The sequence below is a fragment of the Petaurus breviceps genome, unplaced genomic scaffold (genome assembly GCF_028583685.1).
Source record: "Petaurus breviceps papuanus isolate PSGF00001 unplaced genomic scaffold, PetGlider_PUasm1.0 90760, whole genome shotgun sequence".
In the NCBI taxonomy this organism is placed as follows: Eukaryota; Metazoa; Chordata; class Mammalia; order Diprotodontia; family Petauridae; genus Petaurus; species Petaurus breviceps.
In genome coordinates this window covers 3418885-3441342 of record NW_027187338.1, presented here as the reverse complement: position 1 = coordinate 3441342, position 22458 = coordinate 3418885, and the positions used below count along the sequence as shown (strand labels likewise).

The 22458-nt window shown below is 40.1% G+C and overlaps 1 protein-coding gene across 7 annotated transcripts in view; it reads right to left on the bottom strand.

The window, feature by feature from the left end:
* THRAP3 (thyroid hormone receptor associated protein 3) overlaps positions 1-21615 on the bottom strand; it is a 90960-nt gene extending 69345 nt beyond the window's left edge. For 3 of the 7 annotated variants that reach the window (XM_069067940.1, XM_069067948.1, XM_069067941.1), the window contains exons 1-2: positions 21346-21536; positions 19028-19081 (exon numbers count right to left, since the gene is read on the bottom strand). The gene's annotated coding sequence lies outside the window, so the exon portion shown is untranslated. Of the gene's footprint in view, positions 1-19027; positions 19082-21345 lie in introns of all 7 variants that reach the window. The other 4 variants (XM_069067942.1, XM_069067945.1, XM_069067943.1 and 1 more) reach the window with 2 other exon arrangements.
* Positions 21616-22458: the final 843 nt, after the last annotated feature.

Sequence of the window (22458 nt, the reverse complement as noted above, 5' to 3'; positions counted from 1 at the left end):
ATGGGGTAGTTTGTCACCCCGCCCCCCAATGGTTCTGAATTATATATTTATATAAGCAGCATTAGCAAAAATATAGCATTCAAACAAGGAAGGCAACCACCTCCACTGTGCTCTTCACAGGTCAGCCCTCACTTGTAGTATTATGTCCAGTTCTTCCTCCTTTTAAAGCAGATAATAGCAAATGTTTGTAGACAGATTGTGAGAAGGTTCAAAACCATGTCACACAGGATGTTTGGTATAGAGAAGAATTAGGAGGGTCATACCCATCTTCAACTACCTAAAGAGCTATGATGAAGAAAACAGATTAGACTTATTCTGTATAGCTCCAGAAAGTAGAATTACAATGAGTTAGAAGTCGCAGAGAGGAAAATATTAACTCAATAAAAAGACACCTCTAATAACTAAGTAGAAGTACTTTTTACAGCTTTTTCTAGGAGTTTGAGAAAAGGAGTCATAGGATGACAGTTTGAGGAGACAGCAGAATCAAGTGAAAGGTTTTGCTATGTTTTGTTTTTAAAGGATGGGAGACACTTAGGAATGTTTTAAAAGCAGTAGGAAAGATATCAGTTGTCAAGAGATATTGAAGATTTGTGAGTGAGGGGGAAAAAGGGAGGTGGAGAGAGGGAAGAAGGGAGAAAGGGAAAAAGATGAAAAAGGTAAACAGAGGGAGTCTGAGAGAGGGGATGATTGAGGATGCAACGTCCTAGAAAATATGGGAGGAAATGGCTTTCATACAAATGTAGATGGGTTGGCTTTGGCAAAAAGGGACAACTCTTATTAAGAGACTGGGAGAAAGGAGGAGAAAGTGGGAAATATTACGAGATTCTGAGATGATAAAAGATATCTTAAGATAGCTTACCTTAACACAAAGCCTGACTGTATCCTTTTGTGATGCTATAAGTAGAAAAGCTGGCATAGTTTTAGTGAAATAACAGGAACAGAGTGATCAAAGTAATGTCACTCATGGAAGAAAGTTGGCCAAAAACCCCAAATATTTCATACCTCAATGCCCCTAAGGCCAGGCTCAAATAAATTTCATGACAAAGGCTCTCCCCCTATTCTGTTTATTAGATCCTGGTTTTAGAATTATAACTTATAAATCTGAGTTTCTGTCTTCTACAATTGAAAGTTCGACTCTAACCCTAAAACGCCTCTGACTCCAACTCTATCTCTACCCAAAAACTGTTAACATTAATAGACTAATCAGAATTTAGAAGTGTGTGAAGCAATCATTCAAAAGACTCTATTAATATATAGGCAGCTTGCAATGTTTTTGCAGTTTCACCCACTTTGCAAGTTGCTATTTCTTCCAGTAATATATAAGGGGGTAGTTTAAAGACAGTCTGGATTAGAGGCTAGAATGGTGGGCCCAGAGTCAGGAAACCTGAGCTGACATCTCACCTCAGACATTTACTACCTATGTGATCATGAGCATCTTGTTCAACTTCTCAAGTTCAGTTTTCTTCTGTACAACATGGATGATGATTATTCTCAATGCCTACATCAGGGTGCTATTGTGAGGAAAGGACTATATAAATATTAGAAATTATTGTCAGTTATCTAAAACTCCATTCAGCACTTGTATACAAAGGGTACTCTGCTAATCCTCCAAATTCATTCCTTCAAGCAGCTATGAAGTGATATTTCTAAAGCACAGATTTGATCACATAACTCCCCTGCTTATAAATACTAGTGGTTTCTTATATACCTCTATATTTGATCTTTGTAGAATCAAATATAAATTCTTCTGTCTAGAATTTAAAGCCCTTCAAAATTTCACACCAACCTACTTTTCTAGGCTTACTCCACTTTACATAGTCTGTGGTCTCTAATCAAACTGGCCTTTTCCACCCTCCACTTCACTCTTCTCTAGGCTCACCTCCCATTTACACCACATCTTGTAATCTACACAGCTGCTGCATGTTGTCTCTGTTAAAAACACGACCGCCCTCTCTGAAGGCAGCCTGTATTTTCCTTCCTTTATTCCTGTATTCATAGCAATAGCACAGTGCCTGGCACATAGTGAAGTGCTTAATAAATGCTTGTTAATTTGACACTGACTATATGTATATGTTACACAGATAAATGTCACCCCTGACAGAATGCAAGTTCCTTGAGAGCAAGGTCTAGTTCTTTTTTGTCTCATATCCTCAACACCTCCCGCAGTGCCTGGTACAGAGCAACTACCTAGAAAATTCTTGCTGAATGACTCACTTCCAAATGTCTGAGGAACTAAAATGAAAAGGATATGGTTTCTGACCTCAAGATACTTACAGCACGGTAAGGGAGATACACAGACAAGTAACTAGAATATAAAACAGATTGTGGAAATACCACTGAAAGAAGTAAACAAATTGTTATGGGAATTCAGAAGAGGTTTCTTCTGTCTGGAAGGGATCAAGAAAGACATCCTAGAGAAAGTAGAATTTGCTAAGTTCCTTTAGTAGGAATGAGCCTAATGGAGGAAGAAAAGGAAAAATAGGAAGTAAAGACATTTTAAATGGAGAGGAGAGCTAAGCAAAGGCAAGGAAAAGTTCAAGAAAGTATGTCTGAAGCAATCAGTCTAGTTTGGTTAGTAAACACAGCAGAGGACATAAGGGTAGAAAGGTAGATGGGAAGAGCTAAATCTTAAAAACTTGAATGTTTGGTTAAAGAGTTTACAAAGATGAATCGGGTAACAATGTCAACTGTAAAAAAGGAGACCAGTTAGAAGATTAAGGTTATTTGTACAAGCATGAGGCAATGAGAGTCCAGACTACAATGATAGCCATGATAATGAAGGATGGATAGGAGTACATATTGAAATGCCTTGCACACAATAAAGAACTGTTTGGCTACTAAAAAGAACTACTAGGGCTTCATTAATAAACAGATATAAACAAGATAACCACCAAAATTTAGAAGCTCTGAAAACAAGGATCACAAACCTTAGAACTGAAAGAGATGTCATATTATTGACATAAACTGTGAAGCTGAGAGAGGAAATATAGTTTCAATTAGGATACACTGAGCTTCATAGGACATCAGGAAAGCTGGACATAATTAAGTTAAATATATTTTGGAGGATTTTTAAATTTTGTTTTTATGTTTTCAGAATAAATGTAAGGAGAGATAGCAGGCACCTACTAGACCCAATATGCTGATCAATTTTTCCTGAATGATACTTCTATTCTGATCTAAACACAGCATTAGAGTTTATTACAGTAGCAGTTTCAGAAAGGAAAAAAAGATTTCTTACCCAAATTATCATGCTCTCCCAAACTCCCCAAAAACATCTAAGCAGCTGTCTAGGCAGCTGCCTATGGTTCAGAGGTAAGCATAGTAGTAGCAAACCTTTCTCCCACAAAGCTCTCAATTCCTGGGTCACTCATACATTTCATGAATGACTATTTCTTCACAAAATGCATCACATTTTGAGTATTTACAAAAAGGATTACTTCACTTGAAGCAGAGCTTTGCCCATGAACATAAGAAGACAGTAGATTAATAAAACTACAAATTGGAAGAACTACAAATGTGATCATTTACTAAGAATTGTGTAGGCTGGCAAATTTATTTGAAACTGATTTTTCACTTGGGATCAAAACCAACTGTTCCCTCCTGAAACAACTAATTTAATAAAAGCCACATTCTCTGATTCAGCAATCCTGCTTTTCATTTCCTGGAAACTGTGGTTTCAGATTACATTAATATCTTTCTAGTCTCTAATACACATGGTTGCTAGACAGTATGGCCTAGTTATAGGCACACCAAAGTATAAAACTACTAAGCAAGGAAAGATAGGGTTTAGCCATGAAAATTCCAGAAAGCAACGAAAAATAAAAATGCAAATGCTAATTTTTTTTTTAAAGATAAATTTCTTCTGTACAAGGTACCAGATGATGCTCAGGAAACAAGCATTAGTTTGATACCAAATAACCACAGGCAAAATACCTGAGTTCTGATGTCAGTCTTTTTAGTTACTTTCACAATTAGTTGAAACAACCTTTAAGGGGAACAGGTCCAAAGGAGCAATGTCACAAAAGGGAGGGGTTCATACAAGTCAAATGCTAGCTTGTCCCAAATAAGTTACAAATTTCCAAAGTTGTGACAGAATGTTGTTATATTTCAGACAATCCTAGATAGGTGTGCCCTATCTAGGCATCCCTGAAGAAAGGTGGCTACAGCTGGCTGAAAGGTAAAACAAACTAGACTCCTTAAAACAAAAATGACAATAATGCATAAGCAATGACAATCAAAAGTAGTCCTAAAGCTCTTCTGTGAAACAAACTATCAGAGCCTTCTAACTTTGTTGTGCATAAGTGATGCTAGAGAAGAAACTGAGAATAACTGCTGAGTTTTGGAAAAGAGTTCAACCCAGTCCAGATTTTAAAGGAAAAAAAATTGCACCATGCAGATTCCATAATGAAAAGGCCACAGAACTGGGCAAAAGGCCTGGGTTTCAGGCCTATTGTATGATGGTCTCTGAAGTTGACTTTACACCAATATTCTAAGACCTTATGAATTACCAATGGAAGAAACAAGATGCAGCATTCCCAGAAGGTACAACATGGATCATCACAAAGTTTCCTTTAGGGACACCTGTGCATAAGATACTATTTTTTCCAATTAGAACATAAAGTTTGTGCTTTATAACTGTCTCAAATTCACTTCTGTCAGACAAATCAGAATGAACTTCCAGGGGAGGGAAGGGAAAGGGGGGGAGGGGGGAAAAAGAGGGAGGGAGAGGGGGATAAAGAGAGGGAGAGAGGACACGACGCTCTTCCGATCTCGACGTGTCTTGGAGAGAGAGAGAGAGAGAGAGAGAGAGAGAGAGAGTGTGTGTGTACCCAACAAATCTGTATTTTGTCTGGAAAGGTCTCTACAAAGTATCACTCATGATTCAAGTGTGATTTTTTTCCCTATCAAACTCTTCTGGGATAACTATGGCCTCTAGATACCTGCTACAAACTCAGCTCATGTGACATATACAGTTATGTAAATGACAGCCTATATGTATTGGGCTGCATGCTCTGAGGTGCAATAAGGGGCATAACTTTATTTCTTTTAAATTTTTTGAGGAACATGGCAGCACAGTTGAGGACAACCCTTTCTCAACCAACTTTCTGTCAGTAATTCCCTATCACATCAGACATCTTTCCTTACAACCAATTCTAGCACCAGTCTTATAAGAGAAAAGGAACAAGGTAAACCAAATGGACATGAGTCATCCTCCTTGTTCAAAACAAGAATCTAAACTGATATTCCAGTTTTAAATATTTCTCCTAGGCTACAAGGCTACAGCATGGTGAAACTAACAGATTTTACTTGCCGAAATGCAGAACATGCTCAGCAGTAACATCCCTGAGGACTGGTTAGAAACAAAGAAAAAGGAGGATGGAATATACTGATAACAAAGGTACAAGACTACACAAAACATCTGCAGGTAAGCAAAGAAGCCATTCTGCAAGTAACTGTCTTCAAGTCGTGCTTTCCAGAAGTCAAAAACTCCAGACTGGGACCAACAAACCCTCTTGGCTCTTTAAGTCCTTTAAGAGATGGTTCCCCTCTATGGGAAGATGCTGAGATGCTCTGCTGAAGATGGATGGAACAAGTACCAGAAGGCTTCATTGGATGATGTACCCCCACCAGACAGCTGTGTGACAAGACTTCAGAATCTTAAAGGGATAATTGTTCATTGTTGTTTTCCTTTGGGTCTCTGTATCTATGTTTATTTGGGGGTGAGGGGCAGGAAACAACCCTTTGATTTGTCCATGGGTCTATCGGCTTCTCCCCCTTCCTACTTAAAGGGAGATGGATAAAGAGAAGAATTCATATGAGAAAGAGAGTAAGGGAGTATTAAAGATGTGGAAACAAAATTTAAATAAAAGAAAAGAGAGGAAATTGTGGGAAACAACAGGAGGAATTGTTTCCCCAGGATTAAAAGTATTCCTCCCAGCTTCTAGTGATAGCAGAATATAAGTCAGAGGTGACTGGTTCTAACCAGAGAGAAGAACGAGGCTTCTGATCAGGTAAAAGGTTAGAAGCTTGTACACATGCTTAACGAGCTATTGTGGGAAGGGGGCGGGGGGGGGGGAAAAGGGGGGGGGGGGGGGGGGGGGGGGGGGGAATGGCATGATGTGGGCAGTTCAGAAGGTTGTGATTCGAATTGGGAAGCATAAAAAGACTGGCATTTGTCTGAGCAAATGTCCTCTCCATTAGAGAGGGACCTATCCACTAGGAATGTAGAATAATTGGCTAAAATAAAATGAGAACTTTCCTGGTTTCAAAAAAAGAAAAAGAGAAAGAAATGGTTTCCCAATACCTCCCAAAATCATAAACTCTTATGATTGAAAGATAGATAGACTCTCTAGCAATAGGAGATCATTTCCACAGGTAAACCCCCAAAACTTAGCACTACTTTCACCACAGCTCTGCACCTCTCATCTATTCAAAAATGCCCTCAATGCAACAATAACAATAACAAATACTAACAATGATAACAAAACAGGAACTCCTCTGGGGTTTTATAAAAGTACATCTAGTTAGTTCCTTAAACAGCTAAGCCTGCAAAGGAAAAGAGTGAAAAAATTACAGCTCACATTTATGTAACATTTAAAGGTTTGCAAAGAGCATTAGATGCACTGTCATTTGATACAGCAATCCTATAAAGTAGATGCTATGTTATCCTCACTTTACAGCTAAGAAAACGGAGACTTGGAGAAGCCAAATGATTTTCCTAGGGTCACACAAGTGTGTGAAGCAGGTTTCAAACCCACGTCTTCCTGACTCCAAGCATAACCTTCTACCTCATTCCATTAAACTCCCAGAAACAGATTAAATAGCTATAAGCCAAAGTTTACCTGAAGGAGGTTACCTGCAACTGACAAGGACAGCAATTCATTTAGGTGTCTTGTGAATATATATTCTTGATGATCTGACTTTTTCCCAAAATGTAAAAATATAAATCATATCCTATGGTCCATCAGGAGGACATGTAAGAGTCACACCGGATAGGTTATCTCTGCCAAGCTTCTTGAAATGCAGTTGTCTACATTCATTGCCTTCACTTCCTTTCATTCACTACTCAATCCTTTATAATCTGGCACTTGACCTCATCACTCAAAATGCAAGTGCTCTCCCCAAAGATGCCAATGATCTCCTAATTACCAAATCTGCAGCAAAAGAGTAATAAGACCCATAGGTACAAAAATGTTTGGCGGCTCTTTTTTTGTGGTGGCCAAGAACTGAAAATTAACATCAACTGTGGAATAGCTGAACAATTTATACTACATGAACACAATGGAATACTACTGTGTTTTAAGAAAGGATGAAGGGGGCTGCTTCAGATTCTGAAAAGTCCAATAATAACTATTTTATTCAACTAATGAGAAAGAAAACCCAGGAAAACAATTTATACAATAAGAAAACTGTAAAAACAATTTTGAAAGCCATAATATTCATTCACTCTCGTTCTGTAACCTCATCAGCTTCCATGTGTTTAATTATCATCTTGATGGAAATGACTCCGAAATCTACAAGTCCAGTCTTAGTCACGTATCTCCCTCTCCATTAGTTTCAATCCTGACTAATTGCCTGTTGCAAACTAGATGTCTCTGTGATACCCTGAACTCAACAAGTCTACCAACTGAACTCCTATCTTTTCATCTAAACCCTCCCTTCTTCCAAATATCCCCACTTCTGTTAAAGGGGCCACCATATTTCAACTGTCTCAGATTCATAATCTCAGTATGGTCCTCCACTTTGCATTCTCCTTCACCCCCCTTACCCAACCAATTGCTAAATCCTGCCATCTCTATCTTTCCAACATCTCCTCTTCACAATTCACATAGCCACCACCTTAGTTCAAGCTTTCATCACTTCTCAGAGCATTTCCACAACCACCTAACTGGTCTCTCTGCCTCAAGTGTCTCATCACTCCACTGCTTCCAAAGTGATTTTCCTTAAACACAGATCTGACCATTTCACTCCTCTACTCAACCAACTCTACACACAATTCAACCCAGCTATATAAGCTTACCTGAAGCTTTTATCCCAAAATTACTGGTTTTCAGTGTTTTCTTTTTAAATTTTCAGTTTCAAATTCTCTCCCTCTCTACCACTCCTCCCCCACCTACTGAGAAGGTAAGCAAAATATCAATTATACATGTGAAATCATGCAAAACATTTCCATGTTAGCAACTGTTTTTTAAAAGCAAGAAAAATAAAGTGAGAAAATCATACTTCAATTTGCACTCCAGTTCTCCAGCTTTCTCTCTGAAGGTGGACAACATTTTTTCATCAAGAGTCCTTTGGAACTGTCTTGGATCATTGTATTGATCAAAGTAACTAGCCTGTCATAGTATATTTGCTATTTATAAAGCAGGACACTCATCTCCCAAGAAGCTTGATCTTCTGTCTCCATGATTTTACAATAGCTGCGTGCCAACCCCCACCCCAGCCATGCCAGGTCTAGAATGCTTTCCCTTCTCACCTCCACTTCCTTCCCTGGATTCCTTCAAAAATCAGCTCAAGGATGGGGCAGCTAGGTGGCATAGTGAATAGAGCACCAGCCCTGGAGTCAGGAGGATCTGAGTTCAAAACACTTATTAGCCATGTAACCTTGGGCAAGTCACTTAACCCAAATTGCCCTGCCTTCCCCCCTCAAAAAAATCAACTCAAGGGCCACATTCCCACAATCTGCAGGTCTTTGCCAGTCTTCCCAGCTGCCAGTCCCTTTGCTTGCAAGGTTATACTGTATCTACTTTGAATGTATTTCATACAAACCTAGATGAGTAGGTGCTTTCTCCCCATTAAAGTATAAACTCCTTAAAGAGACTTTTTGTTCTTTGTGATCCTACTGCTTTTAACAGCCCCCGACACACAGTGAGCATCTAATATATGAGAAGGGACTGACTGATCAAGAGGTAATGGCATAATAGTGTGTTGGATCTTGAGAGTTAGAAAGACCTAAATTCAAATCCTGCCTCAGTTACTTAATATCTCTGGAATTCAGTTTCTTCACTAGATGGCCTCTAAGGATCATTCCAACTCAGATTCAATGACTCTTAACAGTCTAAGTGGATTTCAATATGTTGTTGCTTCTCCTTCACTATGGAAGAGGACCACGACATCAGGAAAGTGATTCCATCACTTGTAAGTGAATTGGATTTAAGTGAGGGAGGGCTATGCAAAGTCACCAACCTCACTTTCTCCTCCAGAGTCATTTGGATTCAATGGCAAGATACAGATCAGGACAACTGTAGATAGCCCTAGATGCAATGGGAGGCTTTGGCCTTTTTAAGTTCTTTCCCAGGTCTCAGCGTGACTGAGGCAACAACAACTCAGTGATTAAGGTTAGTTAAGAAATGAGATAAAGAATAACCTCTTTTACTTAGTCAAATAAATATATTTATGTATGTGTGTGTGTATATATATGGTGTGTGTGTGTGTGTGTGTGTATAATATATCAATCTGGGAGGGGAAGATCCTCAAGGTTTCTCAGACTTCAGCAAAACAACTAATAAAACCTCAACTATATCCTTGTGGACAAGATAAAGAAATTCAAGATAGAGAAGACACATCCACAGCTGGTTGACCCATGTTTAAAGAGATCAATGACTCTTTTGGGGAGTGCCACAGGGTTCCTTCCTTGGCCCTGTCCTATTCAACATAAAAAAAAAAAAATTTGTCTTTATATCACCATTTTTTTTTTAAACAACTGGGGTTAAGTAACTTGCTCAAGGTTACACGGCCAGTTATTTTTGGGTGTGGTACTAAGTATCAGAGTCCAGATTTGATCCCAGGTCATCCCATCTCTGGGGCCGGTGCTCTTACTCACTGCACCACCTGGCCGTCCCTAAGCAATTGGGGTTAAGTAACTTGCTCAAGGTTACACGGCCAGGTGTTTCTGGGTGGGTACTTAAGTGTCTGAGCCTGGATTCGATCCCAGGTCATTCCCACTCTGGGGCCGGTGCTCTTACTCACTGTGTTACCTGGCCACCCCTATCACCTTCATTTTTAAATATATACCTCCTCTACCTATAAGAAATAAAAGTCAAAGAGAGAAATAATTCTGCAAAACTAACCAGTATACCAACTAAATCTTACATCCAATGCAATATTTCACACCCACAGTCCCTCACCTCTTCAAATAAGGAAAGGAGATTCACTTTTTTTCTTCTTCCCATTTACACTGTTGTAACAATTGTATTATATTTTTCTGGTCCTGTTTATTTCACTTTACATTAGCTTGTATAAGTCTTCCATGATTCTCTGCATTCATGATTTCTGACTATATAATAATTTTCCATTATATTGATATGCCACAATTTATGTATCCACTGCCTAATCAATGGGTACCTACTTTATTTCCAGTTCAATGCTGCTACAAAAAAAAAAGTGCTGCTATAAATATTTTTTATGCATATGACACCTTTCCATTTTTACCTCCTTGGGGTTCCAGATCTCACAGTGAGGTCTCTGGGTCAAAAAGTATGGACATTTTAATCACTTAATTGGCTTAATTCCAAATTAATTTTCATTCCAAGAAAGCTTGAATAAATCACAGTTCCACCAAGTGTGTTCATGTACCTATCCACAATTGCCTTCAACACTGATGATTCCTATCTTTTGGGTGTGGGAAGAAAGCTCAAATGTTTTGATTTGCATCTCTCTTCTTACTAACAGCCAGGAACAATCATTCATATGGTTTTTCATAGGCTACAATTCTTTGGAGAACTGTTTGTTCATATCCTTTGACCATTTATCCAGTGAGGTATATATTCAACATCATCTTGGATATCTTAACTTGGATGAAGGCACAGATGGCATGTGTATTAATTGTGCAAATAACAAAAAGGCTAATTTGTTAGATTACAGAATCAGTCCCAAAATATCAACACACAGAAATGGTGAATCAAATCGAAGACTTAGGACAAAAAAATCAGCTGCAAAGAATGCAAATACAGTATGAGGGAGACATGTCTGAAAAACATGTGAATTAAAAGCCATAAGAAGACATTACCATCTTATCCCTTTCAGAAGGTATAAAGTCTACAAGTGTTGTACACTACACATATTTTCAAAATTTCTGATGTACCTCTCATTCATGCTGATTTCTTTCCTCTTTATTTTATTTTATTTTATTTTATTTTTTAAGCAATAGGGGTTAAGTAACTTGCTCAAGGTTACACGGCCAGGTGTTTCTGGGTGGGTGCTAAGTGTCTGAGCCCGGGATTCGAGCTCCAGGTCTTCTCAACACTGGAGTCGGTGCTCTTACTCACCGTGCTACCTGGCCGCCCCTCCTCTTTATTTTCTATCTTTAAATATTCTGTCATATGGATATGGGATGGCTTTCTGGGAAGAGGGAAGATATGCTAGGGAAAATCAGGGTGACATAAAAAAAGATGTCAATAAAATCTTACATAAAAATTGTTTTAAAAAATAAGAAACTTTATTATGGGTTTTAGTTGCCAGTAAAGTCAGTGAATCAACAGTATGATTCAGAAGTCAAAAAATAAATGCAATATTCAGAACAAGGAAAGGTATAGTCCTATTATTTGCCCAAAACAATGTGTTCAATTTTGAGCTGTCCATTGATGAGTGATATTGAAAAACTGATTTGAAACCAGTAATGGAAATGTTAAGGCCATTCTCAGGGAAGAGAAGATTCACGATGGACATGGTGGCCATCTAGACTAATTAATGGGCTGTAGAATAGAAGACATGCTAGATTTTTTTGTACCTCCAGGGAGCAGAATTAACACCAAAGAGTGGAAGTTAAAAAGGATAGGTGGAGTTGGGGATGGCACTGTGATTTTCAGTTCTGCATAATAAGAACTTTATCTGACAATTAGACATTTACAAAAGTGGAACTAGATTTTTTTTTGAATTTTTTATCACTTAACATGTTCTGACAAGTTGGATGATTACTTGGCAAAGGATCACAGAGCAGAAATACTTAAAACTTTGTTTTAAGTTGATACTTTGTTGTTGTCCATGTATCCCTGGTCAGAATGCAAAAATAATAAATGCAAAAAAATACATAGGATTACAAAGGAAACCAATTATACTGAAATACAGTGGTCAAAATATGTTTTAAAAAGGATTCCAGGCTAAGAAATCCTATCACAGAGCAAATTCCTATGTCACCCACACAGATGACACCACAGTGACTTTCCTAAAGTACATGAATGACCACATTATGGCCTTACACTGTAAGTTCCAAGGGCTCCCTACTACCTCTAGAGTCAAAAAGAAACTTGACATCTGAAATGTTCACAATATGGCTCCAATACACTTTTCCAGCATCATCATACACTGCTTACTCCTCTTTATCCATTCAATGGCTCAGTCAAGCTGGTGCTCTTGCTGCTCCTCACACACAATACTCCTTCACCTATCTGTGTACCTCTGCACAAGCTGTCCTCTATGCCTGAATGGTCCTCCCCTCCCCCTCTTCTAAGTCTTAGTTTCAGGGTGACTAGGTGACACAGTGAATAGAGCACCGGCTCTGGAGTCAGGAGGACCTGAGTTCAAATCTGATCCCAGACACTTAACACTTACCTTGGGCAAGTCACTTAACCCCAATGGCCCTGCCTTCCCTCCTCCAAAAAAAAGTTTTAGTTTCCTTCATAGCTCAACTAATACACCATCTACTTCATGAGGCCTTTCCTGATGCCTGAGCTGACAGGATTTCCTCCACCAGAACTGTTGTAATTGTGAATGTTTTGTACGTAGTTAGATGTGTACAGGTCTCTCTAGAATCTAAGCTTCTTGAGGGTAGAAGATTTTTCTTTGCCCCTGAACCCCCGGTACCTTGCAGTTCTTGGCACATAGAAGGAGCTTACTAATTCAACAAACACCTACTGACTGAAGAGGCTAGATGACGTCTAAGATGGTATGAGTCTATTACCTAAAATATGATCAACATGGCATGAATTCATACGTGTGTGTGTGTGTGTTGTTGTCCTTTCTCAAAGACAACCAAAATGACATCACTATGTTGGGGTCAAGGTACAGTGTGTCAGACTGTGGCTGATCAGACCAATATGGGTTCTACCATAGGTCAGGCACAAATAGTTCATCTAAACATTTGGAATAGGAATGTCTCTAAATTCACACGTCATGTTTATTTTGAGCTCCTGCAATTCTGCTTTGCTCATAAAGCACAGTGTCTTCTTTGATATAGGTATGCCATGTTGTGCAGCAATGTCAATGCTATGCTAAGCATCCCCAGGTCAATAAAGCTAAGTTCAGTTAGCCCAGATGGCACTATCTGGCAGTGACCCCACTGCCTCCAAGGCCCTACAGGCAACAGCACAAAAAGAGCAAAAGAAATACTCTAAAGGTCATGACAACAAAGGCAAATGCAGAAAACAATGCCATTCAACAAATGTTTAATGTATGCTTCTGTCAGAGAGAGCCAGAAGAAAGGACAAAACAAATACGATGCAAACTAAAACATGAACCCAAATGAAAAGAGAGACAGAGAGAAGTGGAACTGTTTCCCAGGGTGAGGACATAGGCATCATCAGTAGCATTTCTACAGCACTTGAAGGTTTGGATTCAGTCAAAGGGCTGCACTTGAGGACCTAGAGGGCCACATGTCACCTCAAAGCCACAGGCTCCCACCCCTGACCTAGCTACATCAAAGCAAATGGTCACCCCTTCTAATTATAAATACTCTGGAACATGCCAAAAGCACAAGGAGGGTGGTTTAAATGGTCTTTTTACAAGCAGACTGACATAGCTTTGATAAAATACTAGTCCTCCAAGTGAAGCCATTATCTAGCTTCCTGATTATATTTCTTTTCAAGGTAGGGGCCATCTTCAATCATCCTGTTCTATATCTGGCTACTGGACTCAGATGACTCCAGAGGAGAAAGTGAGGCTGGTAACTTTGCACAGCCCTCCTTCACTTAAATCCAATTCACTTGAAAGTCATGGCATCATTTTCCTAATGTCATGGTCCTCTTTGAGAACAAACAATAACAATCTTTTCAAAGTCTAACATATATTCACTTAAGACTCCCTTAGCACTCTGCTCTGTCTTACTTCTATAGCTATTTCTCATTTTTCTCTAAACTGTTCTCTAAAACTCCCAAGATATCCACTCAGTGCTATGTATGCCTTGAAGATCTGTGTTTCTTGCCCCAGTTCCAGTCAGGATGATTACTGGGCTCCAAATCTTTCCTTTCAGCTCTCCTCTCCTCCTTCCTCCCAGTTTTCATATGGATCATGTTAGTCCTAAACAAATGATCAACTATTAGAATCAGAAACTACCACCAGAATGACAGTATTTCAAAGTTGGAAAACATCTCAGTTCAAAGGTCACAAAAGAATGTCATCTGCAGCACATCCAAAGGATGAGAGCTCATAACCCCTAAAGGCAGCCCATGCTACTTTTGTGAAGTTCTAATTTTCAGGCAGTTATTCCTTACATAAAATTTCAATGTTCAACAATTTATAGTTCTGCCCTCTGGGATCAGGCAAATCAAACCTTAACCCTCTTCACCATGCTGTTTAACTCGACCTTGGATATACTCAGCACCTTTCCATACCCCTCAGCTTCCTCTCCTCTGATTGGAGGGCTGAAAGAGAAAGCACTCAGCTCCATCCAAAGTCTTTCTTTAGAGAGGGCAGAATGTGGACTTAGCAGCTCACTCTCAGCTTTCTATCTGTAGCCCTACTTGGTCTCAACTCCAAGGAACACAATGCCTCTCATGTGTAACCCCTCATGTGCTGTCTTCCCACTTTAAATTGTGGGCAAGGGCTGTCTTTTTCTTATTTGTATACCCAGCACTTAGAACAGTATCTGGCACATAATAAGTACTTAATAAATGTTTCCTTTATTGAATTTACCTGGCAGCCCCTCCCCACAAAGGCAATAAAGATTTATTAAATGTCCACTATGTGCCAGTCACTGGGGATATGAAGAAATGTAATGCAGTCCCTGCTAAAATGGGGGGGTTGGGAGGGGAGGAGAACAAGAGGCAAACAACTATGTACAAACAAGATTATCTATAGGACAAATTAAAGAAATAATCAACAGAGGAAATGCACTAGCATGTGGAAGAGCACGAATGGATTTTCGCAGAAGGTAGGAGCTGAGCTGAGCCTTGAAGGAAGCCAGGAGGCAGAGATGAGGGAGAAAATTCCAGATATAGAAGACTGTCAATGAAAATGCTTGAAATTTGGAGATGAGTGTTTTATGCAAAAAACAGCAAAAAGGTCGGTCATTAGATCATAGAGCATGTGTGGAATAAGAAGACATAGGTGTAGGCCGGGGTTGTGAAAAACTTTGAATGCTGCCCCTTCTGCCACATGAACCCCACTCCAAGTGTGGAGAGCAGACACAAACTAGGGCAACTGGCTGCAGCAGGATCACTTCTCCAACACTAAAATGTTCCCAATTCCTTCAGCTGCTTCTCATGAGCATGAATTAAGACCCCTTCACAATCCTGGATGACCTTCTTAAGGCATTCTCAATATCCTTGCTAAAATACAATACTCAGAACTGAAAATTATACTCTATATATGGTCTAACCAAAACTTAGTACAATGGGATTTCACATCCTTATTCTCCAAAAGCTATACTTCTTTTAAAGCAGACTAACAGAGCATTAGCCTTTTTTAAAATTATTTTTGGAGGGCAATTGGGGTTAAGTGACTTGCCCAAAGTCACACGGCTAGTTTTTGTGTTAAGTGTCTGAGGTCATATTTGAACTCGGGTCCTCCTGACTCCAGGGCCGGTGTTCTATTCACTGCGTCACCTAGCCGCCCAAAAGCATTAGCTTTCTTGGCAACTATTTCACACTGTTGACTCATACTGAGCTTTAAGTTCACTGAAACCCTAAGTTATTTTGCAGAAAACTGTCTTCTAGCCATGCTTCTCCATCTCAGGCCAATAAAGATAATTTATTCACACACACACACACACACACACACACACACACACACACACTATGTGTGTACGTATCTATCTTCATATTGACTATCTATATATAAATCCATATTAAAATTTCTTATTAGATTTAGCCCAGAGTTCTGGCCTGTCAAGATTTATTTTTATCTTATCATCTAGTATGTCACCTATCCCTTCCAAATTAACATTATCTGTCAGTTTGATTAAGCACATCAAGTCATTACTAAAAATGTCAAATAGTACAGGGTAAAAGACAAATGATTGGGGACTCCATTAAAGACCATCTTCCAAAATGAAAACAAATCATTATAACTCTTTTTTTTTTTTGGCTTTTTGGAGGGCAATTGAGGTTAAGCGACTTGCCCAAAGTCACACGACTAGTAATTGTGTCAAGTGTCTGAGGCCAGATTTCAATTCAGGTCCTCAACTCCAGGGCCGGTGCTCTATTCACTGTGCCACCTAGCCACCCCCATTATAACTCTTTGATTGGCCATTCAGGCATCTCCAAATCAAACTAAACATGGGCTTGTCTAGCATACATCTCTCCATCTTGAATACAAGAAAAATATAAGAAACATTATCATATATTCTCCTAAAATCTTACTAAATCAGATCTACAGCATTCCCCTGAACTGCCAGTTTAGAAAATAATGAAACCACAGTGGCTCTTTGTGATGACGGCTTCTTTTTCTAGAAAGGTTCACTAGTTATCCCTTTAATAATCTAAGTCAATATAAAATAAATCAAACATAATGGCCTTTAATTTGAAGACTACATTCTTTTCCCCCTTTCCTGAAAATGAAGACATCTGCTCTTCTCTAGTCCAGAGATACTTCCGTCATTGTCTACAAAATGCAACTGACGATGGCTTTCTGCACCCAAAGGTGGCCTCTGGGCCATATGGTATGAACTCAACAAAAGGTGCTAGGTGTTCTTCTACTGTGTCCTTACTTAGTTGGGTGTCAATTTACTGCTAAGTTACATCTGTTGTATCCTTCTGAGTCTAGACATCATAACTCAGTAGACTAAGACAACAGACTTTCTGCGGCTTGAAGGTCTCTGTTTCTCTACGTGTGTGTTACACATGTATAGATACAGTCTCATTTCTCAAAATCTAGGCTGATGCTATAGTTAATAAAGTTCATTTAAAAGCATTACTGCACTTGTAATTTTTTTTGGTCATATCTTCAATGAAATGATGCTAACAGTACAACCACTATCATGTAAGGTACCATTAACTATTTCAAAGGTAAAGAGATATTCATACACAAAAAGAGGTGGGGAACCTCTATTATAGGGTATTCTTGAAAGAAGTTTAGGTTACTAGAACTCCACAGCTTAAGAAACTTCATTTTCCTGGAACATCCTAGAACAGTTAATTTCCAGTAACTGAGAAATCCATAGAAGTCCAAGGAGAGAGACCAGCTTTTATACTGCGAGCTACCAGGCTGAGGTTTACTTTAAATTTCCACAAAATGAAAATGAATGCTCATAGGAAAACTGAATTATGAACACTACAAAGAACTAAAGTCTTAAAGGTAAAGAAATGGTGGCTCAAGGAACTTCAAAAGATGCAGGCACATACATTTGGAAAGCAACTTTGCATTATAGGCTCTAAACAAAGTTAAACATCTTAAAATCAGATATTCAGAGACTTCTCTTTGCTTGTTCTGCTACCTTCAGAAGCTGACTATAGCTGCCCTCAAGGCAACAAAGGAAAAACATGCATACAGAAAAGGAGTAAGGGCATCAATCAGAACACCCTACTGGTCCTATTATCCTTTCAGTTTGGAGACAAACCAGTTGACAATTAAATGTAAACTCTTTTCCTTCTCAGCTCTGCTGCCCTTCAAAATTCCAAAAAGTATGTTTTCTAGAAGAAACAAAAATACAAGACACAAAAGGCCAGAAAGTTGACAGTGAAATGATTCATATGGCATTAGAGGTGCTGTATTATCTAGCACTAAACTGCATATTGGAGTTATTGCACTTTCAAGGGTCTATCTGATAAAGAAAATGCATACAGATAGCATCTATCTCTGAACAAAACATTGAGCCCTGACGTAATGTAGCACTTAGAAATCTGGTATAAAAGGTTAATTAATATGACCTTAGTATTGTTCTTTATTAAAAGAATCGTACTAATCTCATGCTGACACATTCCTATGTTCCTGCTGTGACTAGCAAATAAATGTGACAGAAAAGGGAAAGGTACATCTAGCAAGTTCTTGATTTCACACATCTTTCAACTACCAAACTCACTGGAGAGATAACTCTTGGACAGTAACAAACTAGAAGATGATGGGATACAACATATGTGAGAAAAGTACTGGACCTGGGAGTCAGGCAACCTTGGTTCAAGTCTTAATCTGCTACTCAATAGTCATATGACCCTTAGCATGTCCTATCATTCCCAAGAGCCTATTTTCTCATCTATGGATTGAGATTAATGGTACTCACCCAATCTACCTCAAATAGTTGTCATAAGGAAAATACTGTCAACTGTAAAGCACTATATGTTTACTACTGTTACCATTTTGTGATACACTGTACAGATCTAGGCAGTTCCTAAGAAATCAGAATTTTCCCTGAAAGACTAGAAAGACAACGTTTGGAAAAAGAAGGCATTCCTGCCACTTACTCTACTGGTTAAGTAAGGGGTAAATACTACTTACAGGGTACAAAACTACTACATTTCCAGGTCTAAACAATATCTGAGGCCTGTAAAAAATAAGCTAAGTTGAATAAATCTTTGCATGTATTTGCATTAACACATCTTCCACTCGATTTGGACAAAAGGCAATCACAACAAAAAGGCCTTCTTTTATTTCCAGAGTTGAAGAAATCACTCATTAAAGATGAAGAGTCCAATTTGAAGGGAACCCTCTCCCCCTCCTTGCCTCTCCACTATCTGTGTACAGACCTCCATTCCCAACCAATCCAATATAATTTCTCCAAAATGAACAAAGTTCTGAATCTACTTCTTTCAATACAAGAAAGTTAACTCTCCCACCTACAGGAATCTTATATACCTATGAACAGGAGAGACTGTCCAATAGAATGAGCAGATATATATTAGAAGGAGGGGAGAAATCTTAACTGCTATTACTTGTACTATACCTGTTTTATGGACAGAAGATGTCAGTCTCCAAAGCTGTAGATCTTGTACTGGTGCTGAATCAATTTGAAAGGAGAAAAAAAAAATTTTTTTTAGATAACAGAAATAAAAAATTTTAAGCAGCCTCTTAAATTGATTTCAACTACCTTGGCTTTTCCAGGTGCTGACAATGAGACTTCATTCTGATAATAAACGTAAAATAAAAGAGAATTCTAGTAAAGTATAACATTCCTCACATATTCTTTCCTGGCAGAGACCTTTCTTGCCTTTTAACCACTGAAGAAATCTCTCTGACAGCAGCCATTTTTGCACTTGAGTATATCTCTAAAGCACACTGCTTTCTAGGCAAGAGCATAACTGAAGAGCTTTGGCCAAAGATGGAAAAGCAAGCTCAATCAAAAGAATTCAGAAACTGTGGAATGCTGCATGCTTTTGCAATCTAAGCCCACGCCATGGGCTATTTTGTTAGCATGAGAAACCTAGTTATGATTTTACTTTTTTCTATTTGACAGAACTTTCCACAATCTCAACAGGATCCCTTCAATGCAATTAGCAACCTTCCCTTTACATGGCAAGAACTAAACTCCCATTGGTAGTTACCAACTTTCAAGCATTGGTAATGGTTTCTTCAACTTAGATTATTACCTCCTCCAAGAGATGAAGAAGATAACTACAAAATGAAAGATGCTGACCTGCTGATCAGAAAACTATATGGTCTGAATAGTTATTTGAAGTAAATGTACAACAATTAAAGTCTGAATTTAAATCAGTTTTCAGATTTATAATCACCAAATCTTTCAACACCTACACCCTAAAGACCAGAAGATAAGAACACAAGGAAGTTGCCTTCTTGCCTGAAAAAATAACTAGACCTTTGGCCTCATGGTAACCTCCGATTGGAATTCCAAAACCTATGATTCTGAGTGGATAAACAGGGAACAGGTAGAAATATCTAAGAATTTCACCAGCTAGCATCTTCCCAAGCAAACAGGCTCAGGCAAGTCCATGCACCAGGCTGAAAACACTCCTTCCTAGGATAGAATTGCAGAATCTAACGTTAGGAGCAGGTTTTCTTAGAGCCAGGTGGTATGGGGGGGAGGGAGTGTATAAAGAATAGATGGTCCAGTTTTGATGACAATATAGGTGGATTTTAATTGTAGGGGACCCCACTAAAAATTAGAGATTCTACAATTTGGTTCCTCTGCAGGCAGGCAATAGTACATGAACTCCAAATACTTCATATTGAAAGAGAAGACTAGGAGAGAAGGTGGCAGGGTTGGAGGGAGGAAAACTGTCCAAACTCTGGGTCAGGAGAGGGTGGAAAACCTAGCCACTAGGGGAAGCACAATTCAAACTATCTCCAATAAGCGTTCCCTTCTGAACCATCACTCAACTGCTAGGGCCTCCTAGTCATATCGTAGTCATATCCCAATCATAACGACTTTGTCTTTGTACCTACTTTTGTATACATACATGTTGTTCCCCCTTGCCCCATAGAATATAAGCTTCTTGAGGACGGGTACATTTTGCTTTCCCGTGTAAGGCAGGGCAGGGTTTAACTACCAGATAGTAGGCTCTTAATAAACGCCTGTTGATTGTTTGAAGGGAAACAGCTTAGGTCATTGAGAAAAGAAGAGTGTAAATGAGTTTAGTCCAAGGGGCAAGGCAGCCTGGACCTCAGGAGGAGGAGGCAAGGGAAGCAGCCTAGACCCTAGGAGAAAGAAGAGAAGAGAAACAGCTTAAACCATAGAAAGGGAGAAAGAAAACGGCCTAAAATCTATAAGGGAAAAAAAGAGAGCCTAGAACCTACAAAGAGAGAACTGATCCTAGGAGGAGGAAAAGAGGGAAAAGCAGCCTAAACCCTATTGGGGAGGGGGTGGAGAGCCTAGAACCTAGAAGGAATAGAGGTGTAAAGGAAGCAGCCTACACCTTAGGCGGAGGAGGGAAGGAAAGCGGGGTAGAAACTAAGCAAAGGAAGGGAAGCAGCCCAGACCTAGTCCGAGAAGAGAAGGAAGGCGGCGTCGACACCAGACGCGGGGAGCAGGAGGGAGCAAGCCGAGAATAGGGGTTCTAGAAGCTCAAAAGATGGGCAGTTCTCCAAGACTCGGGCCGGAGCACTACGAGCCCACGGCTGCCCCAGGCCAGGGGGCTTGGGGGGAGGGGAGGGTGGCCGGAGAGCAACAGGCCGGGGCTCCAGTGCTCGGGGCGCCGGGATCCGTCCTGGCTCTGAGGAGGAAGGGCCGGGGGCCGTTAGGCCGCGGAGGGCCCGCGGGCTTCCGGAAGCCGCCGACAGGACTCTCCCACCGAGTTTCGGACTCACCAGAGCCCCCGGGGCGGACTGCAGCTACACGCCTCTCAACGGCAGAACCAGACCAGGCCAAACCTCGCCTCCTCCACGGCCTCGGCCCTGATCCCAACCCGTCTCTCCGCCCGCCCGTAGTACCTCCGTCTCTCCGTCCCGCGTCCCCGCTCTCCGACGACGGCTACGGCGTCGCCCCGCGGCCTTCTGGGACACGTAGTTGGGGAGTGGCCCCCTGCCCAGCAGCCAAGCCGAGCTGTAGAACTACTTATCCCACAAGGCTACGCGACGGCGTTATCCGTACGCTTGCCTTCACTCTGTGCGCAGGTGTCAGTCACGTGGCTTTTCTCCTTCTTCCTGTTCCCCTCCCCCTTCCCTTGGGCAGCCTGCTTGAGCTGGGGAGGAGAGGAGGGGGGCTTCTAGTGTCTCTGTTTCTCTCTACCTCCCTCCCTTACGCCTCCTTCTCTCTTCCCTCTCTCTCTTCTCCTCTTTCCCCCCCATCCCGTTTCCCTTTATGAGAAACAGTTGCCTTCCATAAACCCATTCGTTTCTCCTAGGGAATGCTCTTCCTCTTCATTTAAGCCTCCAAGAATCCCTGGCTTCCTTTAAGACTTAGTTCAAATGCCACCTTCTGCCGGAGGCCTTGCCCATCCACCTTACTCTTAACCCCACCCCACCTCATCCCACCCCTTCCGTCCCCCCCACCCCTTCCCGCCCAACGCATTTTAAATATTCCAGTTATTTACTTGATATATGCCCCATTAGAACACGACCTCGTTAAGTTTGGGAACTGTTTCTTCCTTTCTTTTTTATACCCATTGTTTAGCACAGTACTTGGCGCTTGGCAAACACCTAATAAATGCTTGTTGGTTGCTTTATTCCTGAATAAATCCAAGTTGGAATCGTAGCTAGAAGTTTACTTGTTGAGGGTCTAATATGCCAGGCTGAAATATTTTTAGATTCTCCTGGAGGCAATGGGGATTTTTAGTACTGAAGTGAAATGATTAAGTCTTAGGAAGATTATTTTGGCCTCTAGTTTCTAGTGCGAAGGATGGACTGGAGAGGAGAAAAATTTAAAGCAAAGAGACCAATTAGTCTATTACAGTGGTCTGGATAAAAGCTAATGAGGATGGT